Genomic DNA, 11846 nt, shown 5'->3' on the forward strand with positions numbered 1-11846 from the left:
CATCTCACCAGCCCCTGCCACCATTTTCTTACCGTGCCGTTTTTAGAGAAATTATAACTCCTAGCCTCCATTTCTTCTTCTGAAAAATAAATGAGATAAGGATCGATGAAGTGACACAGGTAAAGAGCCTAGGAGAGGCCGGGTGCCATGCAAATGGGGGGGGGGCGGTAAGAGTCCTTACTACTCAAGCCAGCACTACTGTCCCTCACAGCTGACCTTTTCACTTTGCAGAGGTGGGACAGCAAGGCACAGAAGGAAGAAGTAATATGCTCAACGATATCAACTGGTCCCTAGTAAGTCGTGTGTGTGTGTGTGTGTGTGTGTGTGTGTGTGTGTGTGTGTGTGTGCTATAAAATAAAATCTTGTGTGTCCCTGGCTGACCTTGGATTTCAGCTCAGGATGACTTTGAACTCCTGATCTCCCTGCTTCTCCCTTCCAAGTGCTGACATTACCATCATATTTTATTTTGTGCTGAGAACCAAATCCAGGGCTTCGTGTGTGTTAGAGACAAGCATTCTACCAACTAATATCCCCAGCCTCATTTCATTTTGTTGGGCTTGAACCTAGGGTCTTGTGCATGCTGGGCAAACACTTCACCTGCAGCCCTCTTTTTTTTTTCAAGACAGTGTTTCTCTGGGTAGCCCTGGCTGTCCTAGAACTCAGTCTGTAGGCTGGCCTTGAACGCAGAGATCTGCCTGCCTCTGCCTCCCAAGTGCTGGGATTAAAGGCTTGTGCCACCACTGCCCGGCATGCAGCCCTCTTTTCACCCTTTGTTTTTAGATGGGGACTTGTTCACTCACCCAGGCTGACCTTGAAGACCTTACTCAGTAGCCTGGCAGGCCCCGTGTCTATGGCTTTCCTGCTTCAGCCTTCCTGGCAGGGATTACAAGCCTATGCTACCAGGCCAAGTTCAAATCTATGCTCTTAGCTCAGGCTGAGTTTGAAGAGAAAGACTTGCCTCCCAAGGAGGATGTGTCATGCCAGTTGCCATCTTTCCAACTGGGAGACTTTGGATAGTCACTCAGGGCCTCGGTGTCCTACGGGAAATAGGATGACAAGTCTTCTTTCCTAAAGCTGTTCTGACAATGACGGTTCCCTAAGGACACTGGACATACATTGGGGTAGGAGCAGATCAGCCACCCCATGGCGGCTGCACGTGGGCTGCTCTTCCTTCCCCAGGCATCTTACTTCATGTTTTCTGACTAGCTCAATGCCACTTTCCCTCTTTCCTATTTTTTTTTCACTTTACTTACTTTTTATTACTTTTTTTTTTAATTTTTGAAGAGAAATGTTCATGCCTCAGCATGGGAGAGTTGCATGTGTGCGTGCCATAGTGTGCGCACACAGAAGGTGAGCAGTGCATGTGTGTGTGCCATAGCGTGCACATGTAGAAGGTCAGAGGTCAGTTTTCCAGAACTGGTTCTCTCTTTCCACCATGGGGGGGGGGGGTCTGAAGTTTGAACCCAAGTCTTCAGCCTTGGCAGCAAGCATCTTTACCCACTGAGGGCCATCTTACAGGCCCTCCCTGAGGCTCTTAAATGGAACTTGAAAGAAGAAGCTCCTTTCGGCACCTAGCAGACAATCAGAACTGGAGAAGTCATTGCTCCGCTGTGGTAAGTATTACAGGTAGGCACCGAGAACACTCCTCCAGCTCTAGACCTTTGAGAATGCCAGGGTCATGAGGCAGTGATTTGGGACCCTGAGTGTGATCGCTTCCCATCCAGCTACGAGCTTGCTCTACCCAACAGCCCAGCTATGAAAGACAAAATGCCAGGCCCAGGGCATCCTACCTTTGATCCCAGTACTCGGCAGCAGAGGCAGGCAGAGCTCTGTGAGTTCAAGACTAGCCTGGTCTACATAGTGAGTTCCAGGCCAAGACTACATAGTGAGACTTCTGAGACTTTGTTGTCCCCTCAGTGCCCCCCCAAAGACAAAGAACTACCACCTCAAGGCCACAAGTTTGGTGCAGCTCCATAGACACCAATTTAGAAGATAACTAGCGGGGCTGGTGAGATGGCTCAGTGGGTAAGAGCACCCGACTGCTCTTCCAAAGGTCCAGAGTTCAAATCCCAGCAACCACATGGTGGCTCATAACCATCCGTAACAAGATCTGACGTCCTCTTCTGGAGTGTCTGAAGACAGCTACAGTGTAATTACATATAATAAATAAATAAATCTTTAAAAAAAAAAAAAAAAAAAGATAACTAGCCAGGCGNGGNGGCACACGCCTTTAATCCCAGCACTTGGGAGGCAGAGNCAGGNNGATTTCTGAGTTTGAGGCCAGCCTGGTCTACAAAGTGAGTTCCAGGACAGGCAGGGCTACACAGAGAAACCCTGTCTTGAAAAAAAAAAAAAAAGATAACTATGCCAATCTTAATCTAAACTAGGCAGGGTCTCTGAGATGGGGACCCTGGGACGGCGGGTAGAACAAGAAACAAGACAGTTCACAAGGGACTCGGGGGTGAAGCAGAACCAAGGGACCAGGAAGCCTCCCCAGCTCTGAACTCACCCACATCTGCTCACCTGTCATGGGATTCAGTCGCAGGCACGTGTATATCTACTTCCTACAGCTCCCTCAAGAATTCCTCAGTTGGAGGGGCTGGAGCAATGGCTTGGTTAGTAAAGCACCTGCCACACAGGTGTGTGGCTCTCAGTTCAGATCCTCAGCACCCGCACAGAAAACAGGCTGATTCCCGGAGCTCTGGCCAACCAGGCTGGCTGAGCTGATGAATTCCTGAATCAGTGAGAAACCCTGTCTTAGAAAATAAGATGCAAAGCAGTTGAAAAGGGCGCTTTCTGAGTTCTGGTCTCTCCACACACAAATCACTGATGCAGAGAGTAGACGAGTCCCTAGGTTATTGACCCCTGCCCTCTTGCCCACTGCCAGTGAAGCCAGCGAGTCTAGCAATGCCCAAGGGCTTGTCGGCACACTGACCACTTCCGGCAAGCACTGAGGTAGGCAGGCTCTCTTACAAATGCATCATTCAGAGAGTTAATCTGAGGCCATTTGGCTAAACTGGAGTCTTGGAGAGAAAGAAGGGCTTAGAACAGTAATTGAAAATTCCAGCGTCTTGCCATACTTTGTCCCAGGGACTGACATATTTCAATCTCATGGTGGCTCTGCAGAACAGTGGTCATTATCTCTTCCTACTAAGAAATGAGACCAAAGGGAAAGAAAGGGTCAGTAGTGGGACCTGGGACAGCTCCCACATGCCACCAATGTCCCAGAGTATTAGCCCCATGCTGTACCACAGGGATATAAGGTCCACTTCATGGAGAAATGCCATTTACAGGTGCGCTGCCCCATCCTGCAAAGGTCTTGGGCCAAGAATAAGCTAAAAAACTGCCTATCCCCACTGGCCACAGGACAGTCTCCAGTTGTACTGTGGCCCAGAGACCCCCAGCCTAGGTTGTCCACAATAGTCTTCTCTGGCTCCTAGTCCAACAGATCTTGAATTCTGCCTGAGTCTTTAAGTAGGTGGAAGACATTCCACCCTTCAAGCTCTTGCTGTCATACCACATCCTGGAAAGAAAATTTTATAACAAGGACACCTGTGGCCCAACAGTGACTAAAGGACACCTGTAATCCACCAGTGACTCCATGGAGGAGTTCCCCTAAATGCCTTCCCTTATGTAGCTGGTTGAGGTTTCCCGTCTGTTGCCTGTGAAATGGAGATGAGGCTCAGGGCAGTGGAGCAAATTCCTTCCAATCTGGGAGTAAAGACAATTTTGTTGAACACAAGGTCTTTCTAGCACTCCATCCAGACCTAGCAACGACACTCAGAGAGTCCTGATCTGTATGGCGGGGACATCTATATCATGAAGGATGGCTGTTAGCTCCCACAGCATGCCTTCAATACCACAGCGTAAGGAAGTGCCCTGGGCTATGTTCGCTCAAGTAGCCCCTGCTTCTTCCTTCGCAGGGATGGAAGGAGAGGGCCCCAGTGGCCCTTGGATTGGTGAGCTGGTTCATCACAAGCTCTAGACCACATCTGAGCACTAAAGATGAGAGGGGCTGAGGGATCAAACGCTGGCTGGGAGCAAGAATGAGGGACATGCTCACCCATGTTCTCAGCCCAGTGGGCAGGTAGGCCCAGCATGCTGAACACTATACATAGATACTAGACAAAGCCGCTCCTATCTTCCCTCACCAGGTTTGCTTTCCCCTTAGCCTTGGTCTCTTTGGTAGGCTAACCGAGTTGTATCTGGTTATACTATACACTCTGAAGGCCCTCTGTCCCCTGCTGCCCTGCCCCAGGACTGATCCAGGAACTTATGTGGGTTGCAATATGGGGCCTTGATAAAGGGTTCACGGCCTGCCAATTTGTCTCAGGCACAGCCCACGGCTCAAGGGAGGGACGAAGCAGGTTTCAGACCCTTCAGAAACAAGCCTGTGGGAAAGACAGGGAGACAAATGGGAAGTAAAGAGTATGGAGAGCCCGTCTGTTATACACGGTCACACCAAGAGCCAGGGCCAGAGCCAGGTGGACAAAGACAGGTAACCAACATAGACTGGAGCCAGAAGGCCAGGCAATGGTGGCACATGCCTTTAATCCCAGCACTTGGGAGGCAGAGGCAGGCAGATTTCTGAGTTTGAGGCCAGCCTGGTCTGCAGAATGAGTTCCAGGACAGCCAGGGCTATACAGAGAAACCCTGTCTCGAAAAACAAACAAACAAACAAACTGGAGCCAGAGAAGAGTTCAATGCAGGTCTCCCTTCCGTTCTTGGCTTTGGCTAAAGTCTGGCAGAATTAGAGATGAGGTATGGGCAGGCTATGGTTTAACTAAGACCTTGCCTAAGTACCCTGGGCCTGTGTGACAGTGTCATGTATGTGGTAAGGCCAAGCATGCCTGTGAGGCAGGATAGGAAGAAGGGGAAACTCCAGACATGTAAAGGAAAAGGACTTCCTCATGCTAGAATCTGGTTGGAGTCTTTCACCAGTTAAGAATCAGGGATTCTGTCCTGAGTTCAAGTCCCAGCAACCACATGGTGGCTCACAACCATCTGCAACTATATCTGATGACGCCTTCTTCTGGAGTGTCTGAAGACAGCTACAGTGTACTTACATATAATAAATAAATAAATCTTTAAAAAAAAAAAAAGAATCAGGGATTCTAACACACTTAGCATCTGGTTAGGGCCTGTCTCCCTTCCCATCCGTAAACTTACAATTTTCTAGGACTCTCAGCAGAAATCCCTTAACTCCAGAAAAATCAACTCTCCCTTTAGAAGACCATACCCCTGCTAGAGAGTCAGCTCAGAGATGAAAGGAATTTGCTTCTCTTTCAAGGACCAGGATTTGACTCTCAGCATCCACATGACAACTCACAGCTGCCTATAACTCCAGTTCTAGAGCATATAACACTCTTTCGTGGCCTGTTCTGGCACTGCACATGTATGGTACACAGGCCAATATCCATGCAGGCAAGCACTCATATACGTAAAGTAAAAATAGCTTGGTATGGTGGCATATGCTTTAATCTCAGCACTGTGAAGGCAGAGGCAGGTGGACATACGCCTGTGAGTTCAAGGCCAGCCTGGTCTATACAGTGAGTCCTAGGACAGCCAGGGATACATAGGGAAACCCTGTCTCAAAACAAAACAAAACACAAAACATAACAACAAAAATGGGGGGAGAGGTGCTGGATAGACGACTCAGTGATTAACAGCACTGACTGTTCTTCCAGAGGTCCTGAGTTCAATTCCCAGCAACCACATGGTAGCTCACAACCATCTGTAATGAGATCTGATGCCCTATTCTGGTGTGTCTGAAGACATCTACAGTGTACTCATATACATTAAATAAATAAATCCTAAAAAAAAAAAAAAAAAAAGGCGTGTGTGTGAAAAAAAAAAAAGCTATAAGCTGTGTACCACCACTGCCCATTTTGTTTTTAGATTTTTTTTTGGGGGGGGGGTCGAGACAGGGTTTCTCTGTATAGCCCTGGCTGTCCTGGAACTCACTTTGTAGACCAGGCTGGCCTCGAACTCAGAAATCTGCCTGCCTCTGCCTCCCAAGTGCTGGGATTAAAGGCGTGAGCCACCACGCCCAGAATTTTCTCACTTTTTGATTGAATTTCATCACACGTTTGGATCACTAATCAGGATTTGACTTCTTAAGTTTGCCTGAAAGTAGCCACACTGTTTTTCTTCATTTGCTCAGTACTATCTGATATTTATCCACTGTATTTGGCTTCGATGGTATTTATCTCACAGCCCCTAGGACCTTAGCCTGGGCCCCAAATGGCCAAAATCCCCCACAAGACATCTGGTGACTGGGTCCTAGTGACGAGCAGGGACCAATTGGGAGATGGAAGCAAACAAAATGAAGAATGACGACTCGCTTAGAAGGAAGGGACTGTGAGCAGTGAAGAGAGGACGCTGGGGTATGATACCTGGGTCACACTCTTGAAAGCTGAACCAGCACTGGCTCCTTAGGTGTGCTGAATCAAGTGGCTCACCTCTTGTGGATCACTACTCTGCTGGCCTCGGGGTCACAGAGACCCTGAACTAAGGTGATTTTCATCCCCCCCACACTGCCAGCTTGGGCCACAGTGCTGATGCTTAGTGCTCTCAAGGTACTCACTTGCTGCGTCCTGTCCCCAGGTGTGGTGACGTGTCTGTGCATCAGAATACACCTTTGGCAGGGCAAAAGGGGCTCAGACTTTTGAGTTTGGGAAGTATGTGCCCATCCCTGGGTTGTCTCTCTGGGGCGTGGTCCTTCTGTGTTGACTTTGCTGCGGGTGTTGATGTTTTTCATGGCATGTCCTTGGAGCATCTGAGCACATCTTTCATCTCTTTGTCTTTCTCTGTCTCTCTGTGTGTCTCTCTGTATCTGTGTTTCTGTATCTGTCTGTCTCTGAGTCTCAGTATCTGTGTGTGTGTCTGTCTGCCTGCCTGCCTGCCTGTCTGTCTGTCTGTCTGATACTTGTACTGACAGGTTCTTCTCAGGAGAAGAATCAAAAAGGATTTTGACTGCCAAGTAAGGCTTCACAGAACATTGCAGTTGGGGCTGGTGAAATGGCTCAGCAGATAATGATGCTTTCAGCCAAAAGTGAATTTTATCCCCGGGCCCCACAAGGTGGAAGAAGGGAACTGATTCCACAGCTTGTCTTCTCGTCTCTACATGCCCACCCCCACACTCAGATAAACATATAAAGTCATTTAAAGGATATCGTACCTGTACCTTTGACTTATAGCTAGCTCTCCCTGGGACTCACCCCTCTGGGTGCAGTACATTTGAGTTTGCTCCTCTGGGGCTGTGTGTCCAGCTCCTTAGGGCAAGGCATTGTGCCTTTTGGGAAGAATGGAAGAGGGACTGTCTTAGCCTCGTGGCCTCCAGTAATTCAGAAGGACAGCCAGCCACCCCTAGCCACCAGCAGTCGTAGGACTGTAGGCTGGGCCTTCAGTGTCGTACCCATGGCTGGACAAAGTGTGCTTCTGTGCACTGAGATCATCAGGGTGCTGTTCCCCTTCAGAGTGCTCCCCGATACCCCATGCCCTAGCTAGTCTTAGAGCATCAACCTCTGACTGTGTTTCTGTAGTACTATCACATACGCAGGAGTCACTACACATATGGAGGGAGTCTGTGGCTATGCTTAGGAGCACTGGAAGGTGGTCCCTCCCTGTCTGAGATTCTACAACATTTGAGGATCCGTATTGTAGAGCCGAGCCTTGCGTGCTCCGTCCTGCTTGGGCCAGGACAGCAGAGATCGCCCGGGTGGCACTGTGCTCTGTCAGATTGCCAACAGACGTGACCCGTGGCCCTGAGATGCCTCCACCATGCTTGTTCCCATGGGGCCCTGACTCTTGTCACCCTGGGGCCGGTCACACCTGCATGCAGTCATGCTTTAGAAGCTGAGTGGTGTTCTTCCAGGGGACTTCAAGGAGCTCAACGTTGCAGCGCAGCTCCAGGGGGTGGTGGGGGCACAGTGGACAAGGAGAGTGAGCTTGGCGACAATCTCCTTCTAGCAGCCAACCCCCGGTCTGCCACATCTCTCTGTGACCAAGGACAGTCATTGTCCAATGTAGAGAATGAGAAGGCCCTGCGTAGTCCCAAGTCCTTCCAGGAAACTTCCACCACAGCCTGTCCTTCCTATACCCTATGCTGGCCTTAGGCTGGGTCAGGCTAGGGTTAGCCAGGCCTCTGCCTGACTGTCCTAGTCAAGATGGAAAAGCCAGGGGGGCTCAAGGCTCTGCGTGGGATGTGGATATTATCTCTTATTATGCCCCTATGGCTGTGGGCTGGTGGTGAGGTCCACATGGCTCCAGAGACTCGTCTTCCTGTACCCAGGGTCAGTACCTGATGCCAGCTGCCAGCTGGCAACAAGGCAGGTTAGTTAGTCAGGGGCACTTGGGAGCCCAGGCTGGCTGTCCACAGCTCTCCCTTTAGCCTTTCCCATTGCCAGTTAAGAACAGAGCTCTGACCTAGGGGCTCAGACACGGAGTACAGAGGGTTTTTGCAGGGAGCTACAGAGGGAACAGCGGCTTGGCCCCTGAGGGACACTGAGGCACCCATGCTCACCTTCCTGAAGCAGGGATAGACATGTGACTAGGTGTACCCACTATGCCTTCTATATCCCTACCTTTCTAAAAGGAGAAATGAGTTATTTCACTCAAGGCTGGAGTCAGTCGGTCTAAAATTTAGGTATTTTTCGGTCATACATTTTACATTCAATTTCTTTTTAAAAACATTTATGAATAAACTTATTTTTTCCTTTGGAGACGGGGTTTGTCTACGTAACCCTGGCTATCCTAGAACTGCGTAGAGCAGGCTGGTCTAGAACTCTCAGAGCTCCACCTGCCTCTGCCTCCTGAGTGCTGACATTAAAGGTGTTCATTGCCAGGCCTGACTCAAAGATGAATATTTATTCTTCTTTTGGTTGTTCCTGCATCTGGCATCTCTGCAGGGCCATTGATGGTGGCCTGACTGCACCTTGCTTTGCACCTTGGAGGTATGTACCCAGTGCAAGTGTTGCAGCTCCCACTGAGGGTACCTGGTCCCCACTCCAGGTGGACGACATACATTACCTAGACCCAGCCTGGAGTGAGCTCTCCATCATACTCACGTCAAAGAGGTTCTGACTCGTCGCCTGATTGTTAGAGGCTCAAATCTTGTTTTGTTTTCACGGTCTGTTTGTCTTGTTTTGATGTTCTGGGGGACTGTCTTACTCGGGAGCCCAGCTCCCAATTTTCCTGCTTCTGCCTCCCAAATGCTGGCATTATAGGCACACACTGCCACATGTAGCACTCCTTGGGACTTTTTGTTTGTTTGTTTGTTTTGTTTTTGCTTTTATTTTATAGTTCTGCAATATCACCAGTACACAGAACAGGGGACACAACACTCATGTTCATGTTCTTTGAGAGGAGAGACCTGGCACGCAGGACTTAAACACATGCTGGGTAACCGCTCTATTAGCTACTTCTGAAACTGTGCTCAATTCAATACTTCTTGTCACCAATTTTCCCACCTCTGGGACCAGAACCTGTCACCTGCACTTACAAGCCCCTCCACCACCATTAGCCTCCCTTCTCCAACGATCTGTGGTGACTCACCTTTGCTACTGACTTTTCCCTTTTTGGACCCTTGGTGTCTGCTTTGGTGTCCACTGCACCAAGCAAGCACCAGAGCAATGCTGCGCCCCAACCCTGTCACTGACTCTTTGCAGGAAGCAGTTCCTCGGTGTCCTTTCTGACTTTACTATCTATCTAGGGATGCCTCAGCAAGGGTTTACTTCGGAACATGGATGGAGGCAGGTCACTGTGTGGGACTGCGATCCTGGCACTCAGGACCTTAAGGCAGAATTGCCATGAGCTTGAGGCCATCTGGGCTTCACAGTGGATCCCAGGCTAGCCAGGCCCACAGAGCAAGAAACAAGCATAAAAATACTGAGAGTCAAAACGCAGTTTGTTTTGTTTTCGAGACAGGGTTTCTCTGTGTAGCTCTGGCTGTCCTGGAACTCACTCTGTAGACCAGGCTAGCCTTGAACTCAGAGATTTACCTGCCTCTGCGGGTACTGGGATCACATGATTTTGCGTCCATGGAGCCATGCTGAGATTGCTCTGAACTACTGGTCTGGTTCACTTTCCTGCGGTGGCTCGGAGCCACCAGTCTGTACAGCAGGATCTCACAGACTAGGCAGGTGTGAGCGTTTGTGAAGTCCTGGGCAGGTATCTGTTTCTTACAGGCTCAGTCCTAAGAATGGAATTGATGGCTCATGGGGTGTGTCAGTTTTGCAAAATAATACTCAGCTGTTTTCCCAGAGTGCTCATAGCAAGTTACTCCCACCGGCTAGGGATCCCTTCCTGTTGCTCCATTGCTCAACACTTGATATTATCTGACTTTTTTTGAGGTTTTTGCAAGGCTGGTAGGCATCAGGGGCTTGTTTTTCTGATTTCTAATCCAAGTGAGCCCTTTCCATACACTTTTGTGTGTATGTGTGTTTGTTTTGTCTTTTTTTTTTGTTTGTTTGTTTTGTTTTTTAGGACAGGGTTTCTCTGTATAGCCCTGACTGTCCTGGAACTCACTCTGTAGACCAGGCTGGCCTCGAACTCAGAAATCTGCCTGCCTCTGCCTCCTGAGTGCTGGGATTAAGGGCGTGAGCCATCACTGCCCCGCCTCCATACTCTATTTTAAAATCCTCCCTTGGGGCTGCCTTTCAGCTCCTCTACCAAGTTCCCTATTATGTTGTCCCCTTTGCTTTTTTCAGTACTAGGAACTGAACCCATGGGCTCATGAATGCTAGGCATCCTACCACATGGCTACATCCCTAGCCTGTGTCTCCATGTGCGTGTGTGTGTGTGTGTGTGTGTCTCGTGTGCAGATGTATGTGTGTGGTGAGGGGCAATTCCTTGCCTAATCATGTGGAGACCAGAGGAGGATGTGAGGCATCGACCTTCGTTTTCCACTCCTCTTACTGAGAGGCTCTCACTGAGCCTGAAGCCGTTTCAGCCAGGCTGACTGGAGAGAACTCCTTGGAAACAAAGGCACAAGCAACCGTGCCTGGTTTTAGGTGGGTGCTATGGATTTGAACTTGGGTCCTCTTGCTTTCACAGCAAGAGTTTAGTCCCTGAGCCATCTCTGCAGACCATTTGCTTTAGGAGATAGAATCTCATGAACCCTAGACTGGCCTTGAACTTGCTTCGTTGCTAAGGATGACCTTGAACTTCAGATCCGCATGCTCATATCTCCCTAATTAATAATCATTGAGGCCATGGACCACCTCAAGTCATGTTCCAATTGAGCCATGTCCCAGACACTTCCTAGACTACAGCTCTGATATGAATTCTGGGTGGGGATTTTATTGATAATATCTTGTTGTTTTGGGTTTTGTTTTGTTTTGTCTTTTCTGTGTAGTCCTGGCTGTCCTGGAACTCACTCTGTAGACAAGGGTGGCCTCAAACTCAGAAATCCACCTGTAGACCCACACTGTGTTCATCTCATTACTCAGGTTTTAAATTAAGTTTCTAGTTTTAATAGACACCATCTTTTTTTTCTCTCTCTCTTCTCTTTTCTGTTCTTGAGGCTGGGTTTCTGTGTAGCCTTAACTGCCCTGGAACTATGTACACCAGGCTGGTCTCAAACTCACAGAGATCCTCCTCCTGCCTCTGCCTCCCAAGTGCTGGGATCAAAGGCATGCACCACCACTAGGCAGAACAGAGACCATCTTATTAACCTTCCCTTTAGCATATGACCATGAGAATTCTCATCTAACGCCCAGTCCTGTACTACCATCCTTACCTTCTGGAGAGTAAACCTGCAGAAAAGCACTTCATTTGGATCAAGTCATTGCTCAATGATACTTTTTGTTGGAGGAATGACCATCAAGCAGGAACCACTGTTACAC

This window comes from Mus pahari, chromosome 1 (assembly GCF_900095145.1).
Source record: "Mus pahari chromosome 1, PAHARI_EIJ_v1.1, whole genome shotgun sequence".
Classification (NCBI taxonomy): Eukaryota; Metazoa; Chordata; class Mammalia; order Rodentia; family Muridae; genus Mus; species Mus pahari.